The sequence below is a fragment of the Pelodiscus sinensis genome, chromosome 26, assembly GCF_052426305.1.
Source record: "Pelodiscus sinensis isolate ZL-2025 chromosome 26, ASM5242630v1, whole genome shotgun sequence".
In the NCBI taxonomy this organism is placed as follows: domain Eukaryota; kingdom Metazoa; phylum Chordata; order Testudines; family Trionychidae; genus Pelodiscus; species Pelodiscus sinensis.
The window spans coordinates 9,287,594-9,311,279 of NC_143077.1; the positions used below are offsets into that span (position 1 = coordinate 9,287,594).

Sequence of the window (23,686 nt, forward strand, 5' to 3'; positions counted from 1 at the left end):
AACATGCAAATTGCAGCATAATTGTTCATTTTAAGACTGCTACACAATCATGCTCTAAAATCTACAACTTGCTTCAAAAGAAAATCGAAGTCTTTAGCCCAATGGTGAAGCAACAATCACACAAACTGCAATGACAACTGTACTCAGCATCAAATAGTGCGGTATAGCTGGGTTTCATTCCTATTCAAGAGCCTGAAGAAATCCATTTTCATGGTACAGGATTCGATTCTGGTTTACTAACCCGAGAGCCAAAATGAAACATGAACACCTCAGAATTCTGCAAAGGCTGCTTGGAAATATTTTGCTTTAGGGCTTTCCCTTGCCCCATACAAGAATGGAGACCAGCACGTCACCATTCTAGGAAACCCCTGCATGGTCATAGCTTCTAAATGCCAGAAGGAAGCTGACAAAAGCAGAAAAGATCAAAGGAGACCTGCCTTTGCAACCTAACACCTATCAGAAGCTGCACAGGCCGTTTTTGAAAGAGTCCTCGAGCTTTACTTGCAGCAAAGAGCAGCCTTCAAAAACCAGGATACCTCCAGAAACAGTTCTAACGCTGAACGAGTGAGTATTCTCACACTTGCATGGTTTTGCTTTGCTGAAGTGATTACTGAAATGCCTGAAACTTGTGTTGTTTCTAAGATGGAAACACTGCAGGCAAAACAAGATAGGCAGAGTTACCAGTGCAGTTCCCAGACTGCTAATTGAAACATGCACACAGGACAAATGAATCATTTCCCCCCGGAGACTCCCAGTGGCTATAATTTGTCATCGAACCTGAAGCGTCAGCTAAAGGAATAGAAAGGAAGAGATGGCAATGGAAACAGCCAAAATAATTTGCTCAACATCACTGCTCTGGCTGCTATGCAGTTAGTAGAGGTTCACAGCTTTCCTCCCCATATCCATGGATTATTAAGCTCTTCCTCTTTTGCCACAAGGGACCCTCCATCTAGGCACAGAACAATGGACAGAGACCCTTCCCAGTAAGGTTGTTAAATTTAGATCAATTAATTAATCGAACAGTCGATGTAATTTGCATCCATTAGTCAATAAGGACATCTCCACCTTTGAAATGTAGCAAGAACCTTGCTGGCTCTTGCTACATTTCAAAGGCAGAAGTGCTGCAGGGAGCACCGCCAGCCAAGGACTCAAGCAGTCCCCTGCTGGCCCTGCTTTTGAAGCGTACAAGGGTCTCTTCCCTCCTCTACCCTCCTGGCTCTTGTACATTTCAAAAGCAGGGAGCATAGAGGCCAGCAGGAGGCTGAGTCGCCAGCTCCCCCCAGGGACTCCCCAGCGCTTCTTCTTTTGAAATATAGCAAGAGCAGGGAGGCAGAAGTGCTGCCAGTTCCCCACTGCGATCCTGCTCCTTCTCCCCACGGAGATGGTGCTGGGGGAAACTGGCTTTTAAGCCGGCTGCCCCCACCACCGGACCCTGCTTCCCCCACCTTGCTGCCTCTCACTGATAGCATTTGCTTATCAGATAATCGACTAGTCGCTTACATCCCTAGTTCCCAGTGGAGCTGGTCAGGCCGTCATGACTGACGTTTCTGTAGCCATAAAACTGCTTCTCCCTGCAGACTCCAGTCTGCTTTCTAAAAGAAATGCTAGAACTGCATTACAGGTTGAACCTCTCTAGTCCAGAAACTTCCATCATCTGGAATGATTTTAGTTAGCTGGATGTCCACTTATGGGTGGGGCCAAGTGTCCTGCAGTCCCATAAAGTTTGTTTACAGCCACCAGCCCTGGCTCTCAGTGTTCTGTGCCATTATTTAGCTCTAGTTTACCCCTAAATGTCCACTAATAGCCCAGTAAACAGTGGAAGTGTTGGCAATGCTGCTAGACAATACTGACCTTCCGTGGTCCAGAAAACAGTCTGGTTCAGAATAGGTCAGGTCCCGAGGGTGCCCGACTATAGAGGTTCAACCTGTATGGGTTTTGCTTTCTTTGTACCAAGGGAGAGAACAAAGGCCCTCAGACTTGTTTACTGATAGGAAGGGGAAGCCACATTAGCAGCTCCTTGTAGATCTCAGCAGCTTTAGAGGTGAACTGCACAAGACCCAGTCATTAGCAATGCATCTTACATCTTAACTTGCTGGCTTCTCTGGGCAGCATTTTGGGCACTTGTTAATGTGCAGCAATGTATATACTCAGGCTCTCTTGAGAATAAGACCAAAACCAACTGGCTATTTCCAACACAAGTTAAAAGAGTTAACACAAAGATTACTGTGCAGTTTGACTATCAGGCAGCGGATCAGACCGGTCTCAGGTTTTAGCTTTTACGGAAATTTAAACAGCAAAAGATGACATGTTAGTCAACCAAGCAGGACGAAATATACCTGTTTGCCTCTAAACCTTTACCAGATAAAATTCATTACCACTTAACCAAGGTTGTCAGATATCTTTTAAACTTGAGAAGTTACAATGTACATGACCTTCAATCCAAATGAATAATTAAAGCATTTCTGAAGTTTAACAGTAAATCCTCAAGTGGGACTTGGCTTATAATTGGGAGATGTATAATGGGTTAAGATTATGGTGAAAAATGTTTCCAGAAAAGCATTTTCATGTGTCTTCATGAGATACTTTCCACTTGAAAAGAACTGTAGAACATCTGAGATCAAGCTTCCTAACTCTCCTTTATGTAGGACTAAGTTGTCTAAACAACCTCCTAGAAGTCTGGTTGTTCAAAATTGACTGGACCTCAGATAAGCAAGAGGCCCTGGCTTTTGGATTAAGGGAAGCTTCATAGGACAGACTCAAAAATGAATGACGCATAATAAAAAGCAAGGAGGTTATGACTTGACATGGGGATGCCAGAGATCAGTGCAGCAGCTTACTTTACAAATCAGGACTTTTCCTTTCTCCCCTGACCATGGCTGCCTCTAAAGAGTGAATGCATATATCAGACTATTCTTTGGGTGTAAAGCAAGGGCTCTCCAATGGAGACAATCCCCTTCACTAGACAGTGAAGGAGAGATCTTTCTAAAAAAATAAACTACAAATCAAGTTATCTCCTCTGCCTTATGGAGATGTCAGTTGTTTGGAGGTGATTCAGTTGATACCAACACTAACTTTTAGTCAACTGCAATACTAATAAACCTTCGGAAATTTAACAACTCTGTACAGAAAATGAAATGACATGAAATGAAAACCCATCGCTACAGATTCAAAGAGCCCAGTCTAAGATTGAGTTCACTTATTCAGAAGTCCCACTGACACACACAAAGAACCTGTGTATTGATTTGAAAGCCCTTCTGGAGGAACAAAGGCTTCTATAGAAACATGGTTTGTGGAGGGAGTCTAGACTCAGGAAGTTTTGCCTAATGCCCTTGGAAATCCACAAGCTGATTTTGGCTCCTCCCCTAACTGAACGATTAAAAGAAAACTTTAGTTTAGAACTGAAAAATAAAACAGTTCTGATCAGTTTTTCTGATTTAAAGCCTAAAGAAGAATGTGAAACAGAAGAAAATGGTAAGGACTGTCAGCAGCAGGGAAACATTTTATTATTGGGTATAAGGTTAGAGACTGCTTAACTTTTTAGTGCTAAACTTATTTTAGTATCCATGTTTCCAATCCATTCAAAACAAAACAAAAAACATGCTTACTGCCAATGGCCTATAAGCTAAATGCAAAACCTATTAGGATGTGGTACAATGTGGAGGGATCACTTAAAAATGAAATGCTGCTGCATCCTGCAGATTCCTGGAAAGGAAAGCCACTGCTGTTTGCATAGGAACTCCATGCCCACCACATCCCTAACTCAGTGGCTGGAATTCAGACAGAACTTGCATAAAACTATTTAGGTATGTGTTAAAAAAATACATACCCATCACATAAGATGTTTATTACACTGGATTTTCTTTTACACAAGTTACTCTGGAATTTAGCATGCCACAAATTAGTTGCAGGAAAGCTTCTTTTGCATGCACAGAATATTATTATGTGACTCACGCCCATACTGATAGGTTATATTGTATCTCCTATTAAAAACAGCAACAGCGCCTCACTGCAAAGAAAACTATCTCCCTGTGATCAGAAAGAAAACACTCAAAAGGCTGCATTTTAGATTGCCTGCATGTTCCTTTTCCTCATGTGGTACTACGAGACTAATGCAAAGTAGGGATGTTAAAATGCATGTATTTTTGTAAATATGTAACTGTTCACACACGCGGAGGGAGGGCGGAGGCAGGAGAAAGCCAGCTCCGCAGTGAGCACTGGCTCCTGCCTCTGCCCCCTTCCCCTCCCCTCCCCTCTGTGGAAGGCAGCTAGGCAGGGGGGAGTTGGCTCAGCAGGAGCTGGTACACGCAGGGACCATCTCCCCTCCTTCCTCCACTGCTGCTTCTGGTACAGCATGATATAATATTTAGAAAGCCCAGAGCATTCCCGAGTCTCCTCTGCCAACACAGATAGCACAAGACTTATTTAGACTAAAAGCAAAGCGCTGTGCAGCTGAAATCAATAGGATCATCCTTAATCAAACAGCAGCTAATAACCTATAAGGCTTTCCTTTGTGTGGTCTTTGAAAGGAGATGATACCATAACATCCTAAGGATAAAAAGCAGCTGAAGATTACAGCGCTTTGAAGCAATATGATTATGTGACCAAATCATTAGTGAGGATGCCACAGAGAAACAATGAAAGGATGTAGTGTTAACACTACAAAATGAGGGAAATACTTCCTGCATCCTAATGACTGCCATTGCTCAGGGCCTGTTGACGAAACAGGAATTAATATAGGCTCTTCTTCAAAAGAAGAATGTGCTAGAAGCGGCCCCTAGTCCTCTTTATGCAGACACACAAGTCTGGGCTTCCTGACCGCACCCAAAGACCACTGATTTCTCAGATCAAATAGTTACTGGACTGGTTTTATAATTAGCCATAGGAGAAAGAATCCCTCTGCTCTTTGCTCCCATTATACTTGATTTTGCTGTTTTCCAATGGTGGATGAAACCTTCCTCCCATTGTTTAACATAATTTGTTACTTTCATTGGCAAGATAGCTTTCAGAGAGGTAGCTGTGTTAATCTGTTTCAGCAAAAACAAGGAGGCTGAAGGCACCTCAAAGATTAACAATTTTATTATGGTGCAAACTTTCATGAGTTGCAACTCACTTCATCAGATGCACGAAGTGAAAGAAAAAGAAACAGATGGTAGGAATACAGAGATGGGAGTGTTACGTAGAGCTAACTCAAACACTGGTGGATAGGGCCGACTAAGTCAGTGGTTTTCACACATTTTTTCTCGTGACCCACTTGAAGAAAATTGTTGATGACCATGACCCAACATGCATCTTTTGACTAGAGCACGGGCTCCAGAGTAGGGCAGAGCATGAGGGATCTTGGGTTCAGGAGGGGGCTCAGGGCTGGGGCACTAGGTTGAGCATGGGCTTACTTCCAGTGACTCTCACGCAGCAGAACAGTGGAGATTCTAAGGCTGCCTGCCTTCCTTCCTGTTCTGGCACCCCAGACCATACAGCCAGTAGTAGTCAATGGGGGTGTGAAGCTGGTGCTCAGGAGGAGTGCAGTGTGTGGAGCCCCATGGCAACCCACCCAGGAGCTGGACCTGCTGCTGGCCATTTCTGGGGTACACTGTGGTCTGAGGACCTCCATTAGTCACTTGATCACCCTACAGCAAAGCAGTTCAGTGCCTGGCATTCCACCACCCAGTACTGGGTTGCGACCCATACTTTGAAAACCACTGCACCAAGTGATGGTCACAAACACCACCCTATACCAGAAACCGACTGACCGCTATACTTACCTACATGCCTCCAGCTTTTCATTACACAATCCAATTAACTGTCTACAGCCAAGCCCTAAAATACATTTCTTCCAATCCCTCAGACAAATACCTACAGAATATCTGTCAAGCTTTCTTAAAACTACAATACCCACCTGGGAAAGTGAAGAGAAAGAGAGACAGAACTGGGCGGGTCTCCAGACGTCACCTATTACAGGACATGGGCAACAAAGAAAGCAACAGAATGCTACTGGCCATGATCTATAGCCTCCAGCTAAAACCTCTCCAACACATCATGAAGAATCTGCAGCCTATCCTAGATGACTTTTCCTTGCTCTCACAGACCTTGGGAGGCAGGCCAGTCCTTGCTTACAGACAGCCCCCAACCTGAAACAAATACTCACCAACCACACACCCCACAACAGAAACACTGACCCAGAAACCAATCCCGGTTGCTAACTCCATCCACACATCTACTATAGTGCTAGTATACATCTACTAGGCCACACATCGTAAGACCTGACCACATTAGCCATACTATCAAAGGCTCGTTCACCTAATTATCTACTAATGTGATATATGCCCTCGTGTGTCAGCAATGCCCCTCTACCACATATAGTGGATAAACTGGACTGTCTCTGAGCAACAGAATAAACGGATGCAAGTCAGATATCACGAATGGTAACATACAAAGACCAGTGGGATAACACTTGAACCTCCATGGGCACATAACAGACTTGAAAGTTGCCATTCTCTTGTAAAAAAAAAAAAAAAGTCAAGACCAGACTAGGGATGTAAAAACCCCGTTAATCAGTTGACCTAATGCTTAACCAATTAACTGACTAAAGCTGGAGCCTGGTTGGGGCCTCCCCCAGTCACACACTAGGGATGGGGCTGCTGCTGCTAGCTCCCAGCCCCCGCCAGAGCAGCCCCTACCTGTGGGGTACCCGGGCCTGCTGTGGACAGGCTCCTGTCCGCAGCCGGTCCCCTGCGGGCCTGGAGCAATCCCCTGCGTGCAACAGGCAGGGAGTTGCTTCAGCTCCTACCATTTACTGGTTAACCAGAACCGATAATCATTACCCGTTTAGGAGGATGCTTACCCATTAACCTTTCACATTCCTAGAACAAACTGTAAAACTGGGGAGTAAGAATTCATATGCAAATTTGATGCCATTAGAATGGGTCTGAAAAGAGACTGGGAAAGGCTCATTCCAGTAATTTTCTCCTTTAGGTACTCACTAGGGATGTCAATGTGCAGTCGAATACACGATTAACCGATAAGCCTGGGATTATTGGTTAATCTTATCGGCTACATGCATCCTCCCCCTTGCTGCCTCTGGCAGAGAGGTAGTAGCACAGGGGATTAAGGGGGCAGGCAGGAGCCAGTACACATGGGAAGCCAGCTCCGTGCACGTACGGGCTCCTGAGGAGCTGCTTCCCCGCCCCCGCACCGCTGCCTGTAAGAGTAGCATCAGTATAGAGTGGCACGGAGTTCCCAGGGAGTGGGGCTGGGAGTCCACTGGCTGCTGGCCCCACCTTCTACAAGGACTACTGAAATAGTCAGGGAACTGCTAAAATTTAAGGCAGTTACATGACCATTCAATTAATTACTGTAAAGTCCCTCTCACCTTCTTATCACTGTTGAAAGTGAGCCACATCAACTGGATTGAATTAGCTCTTGATGTAACACTCCCATCTCTGTATCCCTACCACCTGTTTCTTTTTCCTTTCACTTCATGTATCTGACGAAGTCACAAAAGCTTATAATAAAATTGTTGGCCTTTAAGCTGCCATCTGACACCTTGTTGTCTTGGCAAGATCATCTCAGATGCACTGAAGCAGGGCAGGATCAAACTTTATTACCAACTAGCTACCTTTCTATTATTTTTTCCAGGAAAAAAACATTTTCTAACTGGAGAGTTCTAACAGGAACACATGCTCAAGGACTTAGTCAAATAACTCAGTAAAAATTACAGGTTTTGCACAACATCTGCGAGAGCAAGTCCCACAGCAAGGCCTAAGCAAAGTTATGGCTCCTACTACTGAGCACAGTCTATCACGAGCCATTGATGTAACTGTCAGTGTCTAGTTGGAAGGGAAGGGGCTTGGCAACAGAGAGCCAGAAGACTCATATTCTGTGTCATGGTCTATGAAGAATTAGAGAGAAAAGAGAATCAAACTGAACTGCGGTAATTTTAAATCTTTATACATTGATCAGGCTGACAAACGTCTCCCCAATTAAAGGACCATTTAGACTAGTTTGAGCCAGTCCATTTTCACCACCCTATCTTGAACAAAACACAACAGAACCATGCAGCATCTGGCATGTCAGACACCTGCCAGAATAGAGACTATTTTCTGAGAAATAGCCCGCCAGATGCTGGCAGCTAGAGATTATGCTATAGTGAAAAGCCACTCAACATAAATTTCATGCAGACAAAGAATTGGGCATGTTGCACATCTGGGTGCAGCTGCTCTACCTGCCTACAGTGGAATAATGCAGACCTCTAATTCTCCACTAGTTGCAATGGTGGATGCTGTAGTGCAGCCGGGCCTCACCCGCAGGGTGAGTTGAGTTGATGGGTAGAAGAGAGCCCTGTGCCCTTTCTTCATTATAACTACCACTGACAGAACTGCACCAGTAACTGCATCTGATTTCTCCTGGGATAGACAAGGGCTAGACATCCCACGGTTCTGGCTTCTGAAGTCTGGCCAGGCTTGCCCACTGCCCCTTGCACACAGGCTATGTCTACACTGTAGCCTTTTGTCAGCAGAGACTATGCAAATGAAACACTCATTAACATTTGTTATGCTGTTCTTTGCATATCTCTGCTGATGCTTTTTGCGCAAAAGCAAGCAGCGTAGACAGATCCGTTTTGCGCAAAAAACCCCTTTTGTGCAAGATCCCATATGCCTCAAAAAAGGAGGTATACAGGATCTTGAGCAAAAGGTTTTTTTGCACAAAATGGCCCCGTCTACACTGCTTGTTTTTGTGCAAAAACCTCTTCCGCAAAAAGCATCCGCAGAGATATGCAAAGGCCAGCGCAACAAATGCTAATGAGTGCTTCATTTGCATGGTCTCTGCTGACAAAAGACTGCAGTGTAGACATAGCCACAGAAATACCTTTACTGCACTGGCATGCCCAGCCTAGGGATGTTAAAAAAGTGAGTAATTAGGTAAATGTGTAACCACTTAAAAAAAATCTTAGCAGTTACCCGCACCTGATACAAAGGCAGCAGTGTGGGGTAGCAGCCAGCTCCCCAGGAGCAGAGCAGGAGCTTGCATGTAACCATACCAGTTATGTTTAAGTCCAGGCTGATAACCCTAGCCCAGGCACCCTCTACTTTTTAAAATCCCTTTGCAAGATCTACTGGTACTGTGATACTGACAAGAAAGGAGACAAAGCCACAGAATTTATTCATACCATGAAAAGGGGTTTGGCTCCACCTGTTACTGAGTTCTTTTGTCCTCTTCCCCACTGACTTGATGCCCACAATATTTGAAATTAGAAAGTTCTCTCTCCTGGGTAGGAGCTGTGTGTCATTTGTCCTGTGGGGCTAGAATACTTCTAGGCACTGTCACATACATAGTAATATAGATTGAGTCTAATTCTTAAACCTCAGCCATGCACGGTGTTAAAGAGTTACTCAAAACAGCTTAATGACATGCCAAATAAATGCTTTTAAAAAGTAAATAGAAAATTTACTTTGCTTTTTTGTGCTGCCAAGTCCTGAGTTCAGGATTCTGTACTTGCTCTGCAAAGGAGTATCAATCACAGCACCAAGAAATGCAACTTCCTAACCTGAGCACTCAAGGAATCATTTTCTACCCTGACAGAAGAGTCTCATTCACATTCAAGATCAGAACCACTGAGCAAACAATACACAAGATGGCGTAGGAGGGAAGCAGCAGTAAGGCAGCCAAAATAAAAGCAAGAGTTATACTTTTGCCATGGCTGAAGATGTAAGCAGGGAAGAGGATCCTGGGGGTTCTCCCGATGAAAAATTTAAGACGAGATTGACATTTTATATACTGCAGCAGTGAAACATCTTGACCTAAGTTTCATTGTTAAGAGACAAGTAAATTACAGAGCAAAATAACAGGGTCCTGGGTAGATCAAAGTCAAATGGGTTCTCCATTTTCTTATTAAGTTGAATGAAGGGAACAATAGTATAGCCACAGAAACTCATCTTCTATGAGCCTATACCCCCATCTTTAAAGTTTTTTTTTTTTTATTGTCTAAAGAGTTCTTATCCAACATGGACAATCTCAATTAAAACAAGTGCTCAGAGTATGCAATTTTTTCTTCTTCATTGCTGGGGCCTGAAAAGGACAGAAATTGCTAAATTTTGACTGAAAAAAAATAGTGCCGAACGTGAACTGTTTGTTCCCTCAGCATGTTCACAACCTGCTACTCTGCTGCATGAATGAGTAGGTTGTGTCTAGCAATTTAAAGCAACATTCGTGTTATTAATGAAATGCTTGAAAAGACCAAAAATGAAGAACTTGGGAATGTCATTAGTCTCATTTCAGTCAGTTATATCTCATGGAGAGACTCATCAGAATAAGAAATCTAATGGTGCGTAGGTACATAGATAAAGTGCACACTCCTTTTGCCTGGTAACTATACTGTACATCAGCATAGTACAGCTATATCTAAGACGCAGTTAGTTATGACTGAATGGTGCTGGACTGTTCTCTTCTGGGGCAACTCAGGAAGCACCAGGATCAGTTAGCAGAGGGCTGTTCAGACTTGCAAATAAGATACAGGTTGTTCTAACTAATCTCAACAGTCTGGAAAAGAGTGGACATTGTGTGTATGTGTACGCACATACACTTACTTCAGTAATTGTGTACATATAAATGTACACAATGCACACCTAGAATCAGTCCTGCAAAGTATTTCAGATGTTACTCAAGACAGAAAAAGCTGCTTTTCCAAGTGCCTTCCAAGCACACGGGCCTGTTACTGAACAAGGCTATTTTAGAGCTGTTAGCTGTGGAAGGTATGTGAGCTATGCAGAGTTGGCAAGTTTCTCTCCATGAAAATCAGGAAGCTTACCTCTCTGACCAAATGCGGGCAAGGCAATGTGGCAAATGGTTGAAGGCTGATGAGCATGTACTTGCACTTCTGTAGTTTCATGACCCAGTCCAATAACTAAATCTAACTGCTGCTACCTTTGAACACACCCCTAAGAGATGAGTCAATAAGACACTGGCTTCCACACCACAAGAAACTGTGCAAGACCAGGAAAGTCTCAGATTCAGTGGCCTGGTGAGTGAGAGAGAGAAATTTAGATTCTGTATTTTTGAACAGGTGTATCAGGCCACTCTTCCTAACTAGCAAGTCAGTAGGGAGTCTTGAGAGTCAGGGTGTTACAACTCCATTGTTGGGTTTAATGGAAACCTTTACTCAGACGTTATCAATGTTCTCAAAATTATTTCCGTTAAAAGCATAACTTCCTTTTAAGGTTTTAGCACCCAGTAAGAGTCACCCACATTTTCCCTAAAAGTCTTTACTGTAAATTCCCACCTACTTTGAGAAGAAAAAAAAAGTCAGACTATGTTTATTCTAATGCCAAAGGAAGTATCAAAGCAGTTACACAGGTGAGTAAAACTTTCATGTGATTCTTTCCTAAGAGTACAGAGATAAAGCCATCTTCACAGGAATCTATGTTTTTTTCTGTGCAGCAACTTCAGAAAGGAATCCTTAGCACTGGGCTAGTACTTCACATAGAAGAAATGCTAAATTTTAATACCAAACTTAAAGAACATTTAGACAAAGACATGGAACTTCTAAAGTTATTTCTATGAATATTTTTGAGAGTCAGTGGATTAATTTGGTGCTTATGAAAGTAAGGCTAACACTGGCTAGCAGGGAAGCTAATGTGTAAGCTTCTCTGGTTAGCTGGACAACCACAACTCAACCTAGTCTCAGGCGCTTTCCTGAACAGTTTGGCTCTTAACAGATCAGAACCACCAACCACTAAGGACTAGAGCAGCAGAAAAACAAGTACCAGTAGGACCTGTATCAGCATTTAAATCTAAAGCCTAGATGTGAACAGCCCCCCCCCACGTATCCTTGCGAGACTCCACATGCAAGCTTATGTTTCCAACTCTCACATAGGACAGAAATACTGACAAGTTCAGCACTTTGAACAACTGCAGTTTCAGTCCCTGAATAATTTCATGATCAAGACATCAATCTCTCTAAGCTATTTAATACTTAAACATCCCAAGTACAATAAGATTTGCATACCAGACAGCTTCATTATGTGCATAAATTAACTATTTTCTCCTATAGCTTTCCAAGATTTCCGTGTGGCTGCTTTCTAAGCTTGTGTGAAAGCCACTGTGAATCCTAGAAAACCTTCAGGCTCTCTCAGACACTTTAATCAGTTATTGCAGGTTTTAGAGACAACCAGTTATTTACTCAGTGTCTGCAGTTAAAAAAGCAAGATAGTGGGACAGTCTCCTTGACCCTAGAGCAATACGGCACTTAAAAGGGTAAACCAGAGGCCCATACATCATGCTCCTTTTCTTTCAAATCGGAGTTTTCCACTAAGTATTCTGGGTACAGCGACCACCCCTAATGTGTTCACACATCTCTAGCATCTGTCATCCAGAGCTCAAAGCAGAATGGAAATATTCATTAAGACTTGCAAGCTCCCTGCCAGACGGAAAGACACTATGACCACCATTTTATAGATTAAAATAAAGATGCATGAAAAGGTGATTTTCCTAATGGCACAGTGAATCAGCTGCAGAACTAAGATCAGAGCCTAGGGCTTATCTATACTAGGAGAATTAGGACCTAGTGTCCCAGCAGTGCAGTTCCACCAGCTGCAAGAAAGGTATAAGATGTGGTGTAGATTAAATGAGATGACAGTACAAATATCTGACCCCAGTCTACACTACAGCAGCCAGTGGGGAAATTATAGATGCCAATTTTCTCAGAGTACGTGCAGCCAAGAAAGCTTCACTCTCAGTGACCCTCAAACCACTAGATAATACCCTTCCTGGTGGTAATTATGCATTGCATGGTACCCATTCATGCATTCAGACTTAGCCTCTTCAGGGCTAGGACTCCATTCTCAGCATGTTTATACTCATCATAAAACAGTTTGCACATCTGCAATACTATATGACTAATCACAGGTCTTTGCTGACTCTTGTTTCTATCATCTATGTAGTTAAATATTTCAGGACACAGCAAGATAAATAAACTAATGCTGTCAGTCACCGTGCAGGCACTAGTTGAAGTAGGTAATGACGTGGTGAGAACAACTTAAACCATATTACATATTAAACCTGAAACTGACAAGGCAATTCATCAGAACCTGAGAAAGGCTGCATTTAGCCCAGCAGTCTATAAATAACGATAAACCTGTCACCTCGGAAACAAAGCAGCCAGGCTGAAGGTGTGACAGTGGCATGCCTGGATCTCCCTCTGCAAAGTGCCTGGGGGAGACTCCTTGTGAAAGAACCTACCTTAAACAGCCACAAAGCGTGTGAGCAAATGTATTTTATTGGGCCAACTTCTGCTGGTGAGAGAGAGCAGCTTTCCAGCTTCCACAGAACTCCTTTTAGGTGTAAGCCTGAAAACTTGTGTCTTACCAACAGAAGTTGGCCCAATAAAAGATTATCGCCCCCTCCTGTCTCTCTAATATCCTGGGACCAAGATAGCTACACCACCACCACATACTGCAATAGACCTAGCCTTTCCCATCACCATCTGTACCCGGCTTCACCACCCAGTTTGCTGGGCAGCATCCCCAGCATGACAGCAGCAGGAGCACTTTCTAGATGCTGTCACTCTCATCATTGGGTTGATCAGCCAAAGGCAAGAGAGTCCACGCCAAGGCCCATCAGGAAAACTTACAGGACTCTTGTGAGAACTTGGACAACACCTTTTCACCCATCATTTGCTGCTGGACACAAGCAGAAGCTTTCAAAAGGTGATACTAACTAAACACCAGGAGTTCCTGGGAGGGGGTTCTAAGCCTCTATCCCTACAGGGCAAGGGGCATTGCCATGGCTCCTGTTGGCATGGACCCGATCCTCTGCTAGAGTCCAACCAGACACTCCTCACCTTCCCCCGAACACCCAGCCCCCACAAAAAGGGAGACGCTGGGGTGGGGGGGTGGGGGGGAGAGAAGGTTCACCCCTAGCGTCCCTCAAGGAGAGGGCACTAACCACAGGGGGGGGCCTCACCCCCAGCCTCCCACAAGGAAGGGGCAATACCCGCGGGGGGGGCTCACCCCCAGCCTCCCACAAGGAGGGGGGCACTACCCGCGGGGGGGGGGCTCACCCCCAGCCTCCCACAAGGAGGGGGGCACTACCCGCGGGGGGGGGGCTCACCCCCAGCCTCCCACAAGGAGGGGGGCACTACCCGCGGGGGGGGAGGGGCTCACCCCCAGCCTCCCCCAAGGAGGGGGGGCACTACCCGCGGGGGGGGAGGGGCTCACCCCCAGCCTCCCCCAAGGAGGGGGGGCACTACCCGCGGGGGGGGAGGGGCTCACCCCCAGCCTCCCCCAAGGAGGGGGGGCACTACCCGCGGGGGGGGAGGGGCTCACCCCCAGCCTCCCCCAAGGAGGGGGGGCACTACCCGCGGGGGGAGGGGCTCACCCCCAGCCTCCCCCAAGGAGGGGGGGCACTACCCGCGGGGGGGGGCTCACCCCCAGCCTCCCCCAAGGAGGGGGGGCACTACCCACGGGGGGGGCTCCACCCGCCGGGGACTCACCCCCACGCCCGCGCCGGGTGACCCGCGCCCCCCTCACCGGTCCCGGCGGCCGCTCAGCGCGCCTCACCCATGGCCCCGGGCCCGGCCGGAGGGCTCCCCTGCCGCAGCCCAGGCCCGCTTCGGCCGCCGTCCTCCCCGGCTCGCTCCGCTCCCGGCGGCGGCCACCTGACAACGGAAGTGACGCACCCCGTCGAGCCCCGCCTCCGCCCAGGACCGCCCCCAGGCCTGCCCTCCATCTTTCTTCCTGGCGCCTCTGGCCAGAACAAAGATGGAGGATGCCGCTGCCTGGGAACGTCACTTGGTCTCCCTCGAGCCGCTCCTGATTGGAAGGCTTGGGCCCAGCGCCTCCAGCTTTGATTGGCTGAAACCTTAGCTAGGCGGGAAGGGGGCGGAGGAGCTTGGAGGATGTTAGTTGCTGATTGGCTGATCACGGTGGGGGACGTGATTGGACAGCGCTGGTCAATCTCCTGTGCTGATTGGCTGCGCCCCAGGCGGGCTGATAGGGAGACTGGGGATTGGTGGGTAACTGGGGAGATTACAAAACTGCCTGGCTGTGATTGGAGGAGAGCTGGGTAGATACTTGCCCATTCCCCTAGAGCTCAGTGTGGGGTTCTCCCAGCAGCTGGAGGTGGCTCATAGGAGTTCTGTCCTGCAGAGACCACTCTCAGGGCTTTGCACAGTACAGCCCCCACAGGATACAACCATCAGCCCCTGTCACATGTCACTTGTGGGACCTGCACACGCCTAGCACACGTGGTGTCACGCACACAGAGCCCTGGTTGCTCCAAGAGCAATTGGAAGCATAAAAGAGACAACCAATTGCTGCACCCGCGAAAGGAAAATGCCCTGGCACCTGTGGGCAAACACATCTCACGCAGGGGCTGCTCCGGAGCTGACCCATCCGGCCTCAGCCTCAAGGGAGACCTGCACAACGCCCCTGAGAGTTCAGGCACCTCACTTCACTGTATATTAAAAGTCATGGACTGAATAGAGGCTGGGTTTGTGGCTTATTATAAGAATTAGCGTTTCCAGGTGTCCGGTTTTCTATTGGAACGCCGGGTCAAAAAGGGGCCCTGGTGGCTCTGGTCAGCACTGATGGGCGGACTCTTAGAAGTCCAGTTGGTTGGGCGTGTGGGAGGGGGACAGAGACAGAGCTAAGACTCCACTTGGCTCCTGGAAGTGGCTGCCAGATCCCTGGGGTCTGTAGGCTCAGGAGAAGCTCCCTGAGCTGCCCTTGCACGCACAGGTGCTGCTCATGCAACTCCCATCGGCCATGACCAATGGGAGCTGCAGGGACAGCACCTGCGCACACACGAGCAGTGCAAAGAGCCTCCCTGGCTGCCCACCATGAGTTTAGGGGCTTCAGGAACCTTGCAGCTGCTTCCAGGAGCCACAGTAAGCCCCTCCAACACCTCAACCCTCTGTCCAGCCTGAATTCCCCTCCTGTTCCTAAATTTCCTCCAGTGCCTGCATCCCCCACACCTTAACCCCCTGTCCTAGCTCTGAGGTCCCTCTTGCAACCCAAACCCATCATCTCAGGCTCCGTGCCAAATCCCAAACCTCAGCTAGAGTCCCCACCCATCCCTGCACTGAAACCCCCTGCAACAGCATGGACCCTCCTCCTACACTGCAAGTCCCTCATCCCTGGCTCTAACCCAGAGCTGGCATCCCCATCCGGAGCTCTCACCCTACCCTTCTGCCCCAGCCCAGTGAAAGTGAGAGAGGGTGGGGGATAGCGAACAATGGAGGAAGCGGGGATGGAGTGTGCAGAGGTGGGGCCTCAGAAAATTGGCAACCCTAACAACAATTCGTAACCTACTAACTGCCTTTTTTGACCTATGGCTACAGAGATATTAAGGGGCCACTTCGCCATAACTGGTTCCTTAGAACATGTACTAACTAGCTGTGCTAAACTATCTGTTCAATCTGATATTTAGCTGTGTTACCCATACCATCTTCCCCAGAGCTGAGGAAGAGCTCTGTGTAGCTGAAAAGCTTGATCCAATAAAAGATATTACCTCACCCACCTGGTCTCTGTACTAGCCTGAGACTGACATGGCTACCACAACACCATTTACACAGTCAACACATGATTAATTTGGGGAACTCCCTGCCACAGGATCCCAGAGAGGTCAAGAGTTCAGGACGATTGATACAGAGAGCATCCGCAGCCCAACAGCCAGGATTACACACAAATCCCTTCTAGAAGCCTGGGAAGAATCAAGATGTTCCAGCTTCAGAGCCTAGGCCAACCAGGGCTTCTTCCTGTGAACCACCTGCTCGCGACTGCTGTCACAAATGGGATTCCGGGCTAGGTGGGCTAGTGATCCGATCCAGTCTGACAATCCTTGTATTCCTGAACTGCTGTCCGGGCTCCTTGGGCTGGAGCCATGGCCAGTGATTTCGGGGCAACGAGTGCAAGTGGCGGCACATGCATGAATGTTCCCTGGAGGTCCTCCTCCCCCCGCCCTATGTGGACAGTGGGCCTCACTTTGTGATCTCATCTGGCTCCCAGATAGGTGGCGATGGGTGATTCATGTCAGGTGTGGCACCGGAGCAGCCTTTCCTGTGAAGCAGCCTAGTAAGCAGCTCTGCATGCAGCTTGTGTAATCTCTTCCCAGCCTTCGCTCCCTGCCACTCCTCTGGTGAATCAGCTGCACGCAGAGGGAAGCAGCACATGAGCACTGGAAAGCAATTGCATCATGCAGGGTGAATCATGCAACAGGCAGGGTGCCAGCCTCCCTCCCTGCAGCCTCTGCCTCTCAGTTGTCTGAGGGACAACTTCCAAACTCTCAGGAGCATCGGCCAATTGGTCCCCTGCTCCTGATTGCACCAGCCCGCCACGCGCTGCAGGAGAGCTGTGGATGGAACAGAATGAGAAGATGGGCAGAGAAGATGCTCTACTGGATCTGCATTACCCTGGGATATTCCACTGCCCGGTTACGCTACCGCCTCGTACCTGCAGGGGAGCAGAGTGAGATGCCATGTGAGATGCCAGGGCTCACATTAATGAGCGTCAGGAGAGGGTGGCAGAGGAGGGGAAGGAAGCTCTCATCTGTGGCCCAACATGCCGTGTCCTGCTTCAGTCCAGACCAATGTTCCCTCTCACTGTTTCCATCCATGTGCAGAATAAATTTTGCCATGTGCACTGAGGCATGCTTGGATGTGCACCACCAATAGAAACACATGCTACTTGCTGTGGGCAGCTGTGGGTGCTCTGCTAATCAGCTGGGCAGCATTTAAATCTCTCCTGGGTGGACAGCCAAGTGCTCAGCTTACCGAGAACACTGGTCCAGACCCAGCATGGCTAGGGAGACCAACAGCTCCCTCCCTTCGGGCTCTTCCCAGAGCCTTGCAGGGCTGACACCTGGGCTGGCCCTAGCTCTCCCGACAGGGACGTGCCTCTGAGGCTCTCAACGCACTGTACAAAGGCGGAGTAGTGAGGGCCCCTGGGCAGTGGTTACTGTGTTCGTCTCCCTGGTGCACAGGCCCATTCCTGAGAGCAGAAAGCAGATGGGACTGATCTCTGTTTGAAACCCCTTCCTGCATGCAGCTGTCTCTCCGACTGGCCCACAGTCTGCACAAAGAGCACGGCTAGTCATTGCCCTGGCTTGAACGGAACCTAGCCAGCCATGCTGCTGAGAGAAGGGGCTGCTGTCTGTCCTGATGTGGGTCCAACCATCCCTCTTCGTGGGAGCTACCTGGACACGTTGCAAACTGGCTGGAAACGTGCAGGGTCACTGTCTTTTGGAGCTCGGTCCAGAAGGGACCCCAAGGGGACTTGAGACTTGCCGGTGTGTAGGCTGCAGCAGCTCTGGTCTTCCCTGACATCCCATGCTGCCGTCTCAGGTGTTTTTTTCTCGTGCTTCTTTGGGTAGCCCTAACCCCAAGAAAGGCATCCTTCCGCTCACGGCCATGGCTGGCTGCTGTCTCCCCAGCTGAGGCAGGTGCAGAAAGTGAGCTTTGGTGCCTAACTGATCTTGTTCCTGTTGTCCCTGCGGAGAGCTGTTTCTAGACACTGCTGGCCCCAGCATGGGAAGGGACGGTGCCACTTTCAGAGCCTCTCCTTATTCATTCAACAGCAGCATGGCTGGAACGGGAGACGGTGCGGAGGGAACAAATGCATCACTGGTGTCTAGGTTTCTCTTTCTTGGCACACACGGACTGGGAGACACAGGCTCTGTTCACCTGGACACTGACAAAACTGCCACTTGTCCTGAAAATCAGTCTATGCCCATATGCACCTCCTCTGCCCCCAGCCAACTAGCACCCATCTACGCAGCCCAGGCTATAGTTAGGATACAGGGACATTTGTTCTCTTCTTCCTGTGCTGTCCAGAGCTGCCAGGATGTTACATCCCTGATGTCATGGAGTCAGGTTGCTGTGGTGATTGGCTGATGCACCCTGATAGATGTGCTGGGAGGGGGGTAGGTGGGTCTGCAGTGCCAGTGCAATGTTGCAGTGCAAAGCCCCAGCTCCACATAGGCACTCGTGCAAAGGAGTTTCGAGACACACACACTCTCTCCCCCCTTCTCTCTCTGCACATGCTCACACACGCCCATGCTGTCTTGCACCGCCACACACCAGCTCTTGCTGACTCTTGCACACTCATACCTCCAGCACCCCAGATTGCACGACTGGCAGGCTCTGGTCAGAAGACAGCCCGAACTGGAATAGCAGGGGTGCTGCAGGTGGGGACAGAGGTCCCTCCAGAGCATCGGGAGTGGGAGAATTTGCTCTGCTCCTGCCAGTGCTCCACTGAGCACCCAGGACACCAGCTTCTAGCTTCATAAGTGCCAGATTCACATCCAAATCCTTTATTAAGTGTATGAAAAAAGGAGGCTCTCGCCTGGGCCCGGGTGGAACCATCGAGCGAATCGGGACGATTCACATGCAGCTCGTTCTGTTTCACGATCACATCATTAGAAATCAATGCCCCAACCCTGGCCCTGGTGCCTCACTGCTCCGTCGGGATGCCAGCTGGTCCCCCCCTTCCTGGAGCGCACGAGACTGCTCAGCATCTTCAACAGACACAGTGAGCTAAAGAGAGCCAGAGAAACCTAGACACTGGAGGAGGCACCAGCTTCCTCCCCCAGCTCCCGGGAGCCCTTTAACTCAGAGACGTTCCCACTGGCAGCACCAGCCAGCTCTTGAATGGGGTGTCTAAGTTTTCCAAAAATCTGTGATTCCTGCTGAGTCAGGGCATTTTCCATCCGACTCTCACTAGCTGGAGAAAAAAATGAACTGCCACACTGGGTCCGATCAAAGGTCCATCTAGCCCAGTATCCTGTCTGCCAACAGTGGCCAGCGCCAGGTTCCCCAGAGGGAATGAAAAGAACAAGGAATAATCAAGCGATTCCTCTCCTGTCAGCTTCTGACAAACCGGAGGCTAGGGGCACCATCCCTGCCCGTCCTGGCTAATAAGTATTGATGGATCTTTCCTCCATGAATTTCTCCAGCTCGTTTTTGAACCCTTTTATAATCTTGGCCTTCACAACATCCTCCGGCAAGGAGTTCCACAGGGGCATTTTGTGAAGAAAGACTTCCTTTTGTTCATTTTAAACTGCCTATTCATTTCATTTGGTGACCCCCAGTTCTTGCATTATGAGGAGTAAATAATGTGTCCTTATTTACTTTCTCTACACCATAATTGTATAGACATTGATCATATCCCCTCTTAGTTATCTCTCTTCCAAGCTAAAAGTCCCAGTCTTAATAATCTCTGCTCAGATGGCACCCATTCCATACTGCTAATTACTGTTGTTTTTGGAACCTTTTCCAGTTCCAAGCTGTGACGTAGGGGGGGCTGTCTGCTCTGTAACCCGGGGTTCCTCTGCGCTGTGATGTGTGATTCCCACTAACTCACCCACATGTGTATTGGCCCGGACACCTCATCCCAGTCTGAGCAGTTAGCAAAGCTCTTCCTAGGGGGAGAGACAAAGGGAGGGAAGCGGAGACGAACACCTGGCTGGGGGGCAGGGTGTGGGAGTGAGGCAGTTTCTGACTGGGAAACATGAAGGGAACAGACTAAGCTGAGTGCCGGGGGGGCGATGGACCCCCTAACCCAAGGGGGCTGAGGCATCCTGGCCCTGACTCCTGTAGCCACATCAGGTCTATGCTGTGCTGTATCCTGGAGGAGCAATAACCCCTCTTTATTCTACTGGCTGGTGGAGTCTCATCTTGCTGCTCCGGGGGTGCAGGATTGGGGGGTGGGGGCCCGACGTGCCGCCACACAAGCTATCTTTTTTTTTTAAAATGGGTCAAGCACATCTGCACGCAGTATTCAAGATGTGGGCGTACCACGGCTTTACAGAGAGGCCATAAGATATTTTCCGTCTTAGTCTCTATCCCTTTCTTAATGATTCCCAGCATTCTGGTGGCTTTGTTGACTGCCAGCCCGTAGCATAGGGCTTAATGTGTGTGGGAGGGAAGAGGAGGGAGGGGAGGTCAGAGCTGGACAGGGTGCAGCTGGATGTGTCTGGGGCATGGCTTTGCCTGCTGCACAGGGTGAGCCATGACAAGCTATGTCACAGCCTACTCGGGGAACTGCCTTCTAGGGGTCAAGTCTGCTGCTGGCAAGCATTGTGGGGGGCTGGTTACCCTGGGCCATGTGGGTGCAAACACTGCTATGGGGACTGGGCAACGTCTCGCCCTCTGCATGCGCATTCATGGCTGCAGGAGGTGCGGGGTGCTGGGGAATTTGGCCCAGCACATATTCCAGGAGGTGGGATGTAGCCTCCCCTGAAGGCCCAGGAAAAAGCCTCCCATTGCCCATGCTCTGGCTCTGGCATAAAAGGGTCCTTCTATTATTCCCCTCTCCCGTTATAAGCAAGCATCACAGTATCCCACCCACCTGCCAGAAGGAAATAGGCAAGCTCAGCTAGACACTATTGACTTTGGTCTGCGTGTCACTAGAGAGCCAAACCAGGCACTGGGGCACCCAGCCCAGCTGGCCAAGGAGTCACTGTGAACCTCATGCACCTAGCCTTAGTGATGGGCTTGGAGAGCTCCAGGGCTGTCAGCTATTACACAGGGCATAACTATTTCAGCAGCAGCTTCAGTTTGTGCATGAGAGAAGGGGCTTCATCCCACGGAGCTATGAGCAGTCTGTGCTGCCCATGCTCACAGGGAGTTCCTAGGGCACAGAGGAGGAAATCAGAGCGGAGCAAGTTTTCAGCCGCCTAGGATGAAAGTGCGAACCGGGCAAGGGCTGTCCAGGAACCTGGAGTGGATTCAGGCAGATGCCAGGCAGGTGGCTGCCTGAGTCACCACATTCCAGGAAGGAATTCCACCCAAGAAAGCATGCCATCCTGCTGCCAGGCCAACACACTCCAAGAACACAGCTCTAGGAGTGGACTGGAAAAAGCTGGAGGAGGCCCAGACTAGAAGTTCCCTTCTCCATAGGGCCTGCGGGAGGAAAGATTACTAAAGGGGAGTAAGGATACCACATTAAATGGAGGGGAAGCCTGGGCTTTCCAAAGCAGCTTAAGGGCTTGTCTACACTTGAAAGCAATTTTGATGAACACAGGGTGTTAATTTAAAGTGCAGTAGCTGTTTCTGACTATGTGGGGATTCTCTTATTCTAAAGTCTTATATTCCAGGTTATTTTACCACATGTTCAAGGTAGGTTAGGCTAACTAGGAACAAGGCAGTTTTATCCTGAACTAAGGAGCTGTCAGGAACAGAAATTAAAGCAGAATAATTCCATGTGTGGACAAGCTTTTACATTGGTCATTTGCAGGCTAGATGCACACATCCCACATGGTTGCTGTTAATTACATTTTGGTTTGTACCTTCCTCCGTTAGGTGTGTCAGTTCTGTATAACACAGCGACTTTCCCATCCGGTACAACATTCCAACTTCATCTCTCATGGCACCAATCCCCCGTCTCTCCCTTCCCCCAGGATAAGCCACAGACATGTCACTGGATGACCTCAAAACAGTGGGCTCCAGAAATCATGATGGCTCTGTGCTTTCATTTAATCAAGCAGCACATCACTTTTGGCACCTGATTGCTTCCTCCTGCCCTTTGGTCAGAGTGTACAGTCATAACACAAGTTAGTCTGTAACAGGAAAAACTTAAAACACAACAAATGGTCTGGTAGCACTTTAAAGACTAACAAAACATGTAGATGGTATCATGAGCTTTTGTGGGCACAGCCCACTTCTTCAGATGACTGGAGTGTTGGAATAGATAAGGGCGGGGGGGGGGGAAGGGGGGGGGGGGGAAAAAGAGGACATTGGGTAGATACGTTTCAAAGGGATAACCGAGCCAATCTGTAACAGAAAAAACTTAAAAGGTATAACTAGTGGGGTTCCGCTAGGGTCTGTTTTGGGACCGGTTCTGTTCAATATCTTCATCAATGATTTAGATATTGGCATAGAAAGTACGCTTATTAAGTTTGCAGATGATACCAAGCTGGGAGGAGTTGCGACTGCTCTGGAGGATAGGGTCATAATTCAAAATGATCTGGACAAATTGGAGAAATGGTCTGAGGTAAACAGGATAAAGTTTAATAAAGACATATGTAAAGTGCTCCACTCAGGAAGGAACAATCAGTTTTGCACATACAGAATGGGAAGCGACTGTCTGGGAAGGAGTACGGCAGAAAGGAATCTAGGGGTTATAGTGGACCACAAGCTGAATATCAGTCAGCAGTGTGATGCTGTTGCAAAAAAAGCAAACATGATTCTGGGATGCATTAACAGGTGTGTTGTGAGCAAGACACAAGAAGTCATTCTTCCGCTCTACTCTATACTGGTTAGGCCTCAGCTGGAGTATTGTGTTCAGTTCTGGGCACCGCATTTCAAGAAAGACGTGGAGAAATTGTAGAGGGTCCAGAGAAGAGCAACAAGAATGATTAAAGGTCTAGAGAACATGACCTATGAGGGAAGGCTGAAAGAATTGGGTTTGTTTAGTTTAGAAAAGAGAAGACTGAGGGGGGACATGAGAGTCGTTTTCAGGTATCTAAAAGGGTGTCATAAGGAGGAGGGAGAAAACTAGTTCATCTTGGCCTCTAATGATAGAACAAGCAGCAATGGGCTTAAACTGCAGCAAGGGAGGTTTAGGTTGGACATTAGGAGAAAGTTCCTAACTGTCAGGGTGGTCAAACACGGGAATAAATTGCCCAGGGAGGTTGTGGAATCTCCATCTCTGGAGATATTTAAGAGTAGGTTAGATAAATGTCTATCAGGGATGGTCTA

General features: G+C 48.3%; 1 protein-coding gene across 4 annotated transcripts in view; it reads right to left on the bottom strand.

Moving 5' to 3' along the window:
- STK40 (serine/threonine kinase 40) overlaps positions 1-14,700 on the bottom strand; it is a 51,307-nt gene extending 36,607 nt beyond the window's left edge. For 2 of the 4 annotated variants that reach the window (XM_075908957.2, XM_075908955.2), the window contains exon 1: positions 14,550-14,700. The gene's annotated coding sequence lies outside the window, so the exon portion shown is untranslated. Of the gene's footprint in view, positions 1-14,519 lie in introns of all 4 variants that reach the window. The other 2 variants (XM_075908958.2, XM_075908956.2) reach the window with 1 other exon arrangement.
- Between the last annotated feature and the right edge of the window lie 8,986 nt (positions 14,701-23,686).